Source organism: Monopterus albus, unplaced genomic scaffold, assembly GCF_001952655.1.
Source record: "Monopterus albus unplaced genomic scaffold, M_albus_1.0 scaffold7.1, whole genome shotgun sequence".
NCBI lineage: Eukaryota > Metazoa > Chordata > Actinopteri > Synbranchiformes > Synbranchidae > Monopterus > Monopterus albus.
The window spans coordinates 2739179-2741881 of NW_018127887.1; the positions used below are offsets into that span (position 1 = coordinate 2739179).

Sequence of the window (2703 nt, forward strand, 5' to 3'; positions counted from 1 at the left end):
TCAGCAGCAACAAACTGGGACAGGCTGAGTTTGAAATTCCAATCCAAAACTACACAGAGAACGTACCGCTGAACTGTGAGTAGATTTTCATATCTGCTCAATGCCAGCTGCAAACTGATCTCCAAACTGGTTGAATGATGTTTCATACTGTAACAAATTTCTATAGATCAGAAGGATTGGAAGCAAAAGTTCAAAGCAGTACATCCCTGGATAACAACTTTATCTTTCATTCTGAACCTGATCCTCGCCAGTCTGATCATCATCACATACCGAAGGTAAGTTCACTAGCTAGGGCCCGTCCTCAGTGTATGAGAGAAGAATAGTGATTGGTGATGGCTTGGTTATGAACTGTGGTTTGGGGGAAAAGGCTTTGAGGATCTGTGCTGTTCTCGGGCACTGGCAGACACCCTGCATGAAAGAGGAGAGAGTGAGCGAGAGGATAGAAAGATGCAAAAAAAAAAAAAGAAAGTGGGGGTGAGGTACGGAAAGCAAAAGCAGAAATGAGTCTTTCTTGGTGGTTTAAACATAACTGGAAGAGGATGGCATTACATTGGTTTAAACATAACTGGAAGAGGATGGGGTGAGTGCTTTAGGCTTGCCCTGCTCCTGAACGTCAGGTTGAAAATCTCCAAAACATAAAAAGTGAATGCAAGCACTAACAAAATAAATAAATAACATCAAACCTGTACATACATCAAAATATCAGAACAAGTTGAAGGACTTTGTTATGTACCTCTTATCACTCATCAGAGATGTTTTGTAAAATTAAGCTATTTTGTATTTGCAGGCACAAACGTGTACAGAAGAAACTTTGTGAGGAGATGAACACCTACGCTTTGCTGAACAAGGCAGAGGTTGAACAAGAGTATAATGTTATTTCTCCACAATGCAGATGAATAATGGGAACCATGCTTTTGTTCTTCTTTCACAGATTAAATTGTTTTTAATAGACCTGTTAATTTCTGTATTCAAATGCTGAAACATTTGAGCTGCATACTGATTTCATTTAAATGTGTAATTCTATGTCATACTTTTGTTTTCTTTGGATAAGTGCAAACTATACAGGAATCTTCAACTGGAATGTTTAAGATTAAAGCTATAAAAGTATGTAAATGTCGGTTGATATTATTATTAAAGTTCTGAACTACACAAATAAGATCTCCTGATGTGAACTGTATGACGGTATGCCTGTACATTCATTTGACAGTGACCAGATACTGTGCAGTCATGTCACCAGGGTAAACATAAAGACAGACATAAAGGAAATGAAACAATAACGCAAAGTCTAAGAACTGCAAGAAAAAAAAAATAGGTGCCAAACAACAGCCAAATTAAAATCCCCCCAGATTAAACTAAAGTGGTTTTGTTGGTCATTTGTAAACACCAGCTAAAGGAGCTTACATTTTCTAAAGAATAATAATGTACACGTAGGTTAAACTACAAGAAGTAGTACCTCTTCCACTGACAAAAGATTATTAATATGAGAAATGGAGGAATAGTCTTTTTTAAAACTTGAATTACAGCTAATTTTCAATTTCAGTTTCTAAAAATAACAACACAGCCTTTCAAAATCTCTATACAATGATCAGGATAAATGGAGGCCACCTCTCTCTTTGGTTTTTACCTCATTTCATTTACTTACAACAAGATTAGGGCCTTGTAGCATGAAGGCGGTGTGTATGCACACACACTTCTTTACCAAGACAGAAAAAAAAAGTGTGACCAAAACTTTATTTTAGAGTCGGACACTGCTTCCTTATCCGGAGGTCTTAAAGCAATAGCTTAACATTTTGGGAAGTTCACTATTTGCTTTCTTTCATGCTTCTTGAATAAGAAGCTAGAGCCACCAGCCGATTACCTTAGCTTAGCATAAAGACTGGAAACAGGAGGAAACAGCAACAATAACAAACACCTTTAACATTCATTACTTAGCACGTTTCTAACATTATGAACTATTCCTTTTATGTTAAACATATGTTAAACCAGCATTAATTTGTCAAAGTTTAGAACAACACTTCTGTTGTTTTTCTCACTTCTGAGATCTACCTCCTCTGCTTACACTGGTTGTGAGTATTACCACATGGTGTTGAGCTGACTATGTCAAAGGAGGGCTTCAGTGTGCCAAGGCGTCCCTTGATGAAGACCTGGCTCTACCAGAGTGAAAGACGGTGGCTCTTAGAGGGCCCAGGGAGCTTTCGGCCACAGATAACCTGGCCTCTGAGATAACAGAAAGGCTAAAATTAGTGTTGTCAGAATGGCTCTTCATAAGAATGCTTGAGATTTCACACTGCACACACACCACTGAACAGACACTAGTAATCATGACATTTTGACTTGACCAATGGATTTTATTGATGCACATTATCATAAAACTGAGATATTTTAACCAGCGTGTAGCTTTTAACTTAAGACTTGTCAGTGGCAACCCACCCACTCATTCATGCAGCAAACCCAGCTCTACACCGTATAATCCAAGAACATTTGGTGTAATTAAAAGTGTCAAATGGATTGATACTTCTGCACCAGTGATTTATAGTTCTCAAAGGTTGTTTGGGTGCTCTCTTCACTGAGTCTACTGTACCTACAGTCGAGAGGAAATGGGGGCAACACCTGGTACAGTAACTGGCTGTCCACTATTGCTTTATCTAGAGACATACTGCATGTAGACAACTAATCTCCTTAGCTTGTTTAATTGTGTGTGTG

At 38.3% G+C, this 2703-nt stretch overlaps 1 long non-coding RNA gene across 1 annotated transcript; it reads left to right on the forward strand.

The window, feature by feature from the left end:
• LOC109972476 (uncharacterized) lies at positions 1–1112 on the forward strand. The gene is made up of 3 exons (XR_002276691.1): positions 1–75; positions 167–275; positions 788–1112. It is a non-coding gene; the product is annotated as an uncharacterized LOC109972476 (long non-coding RNA).
• The last annotated feature ends 1591 nt before the right edge of the window (positions 1113–2703 follow it).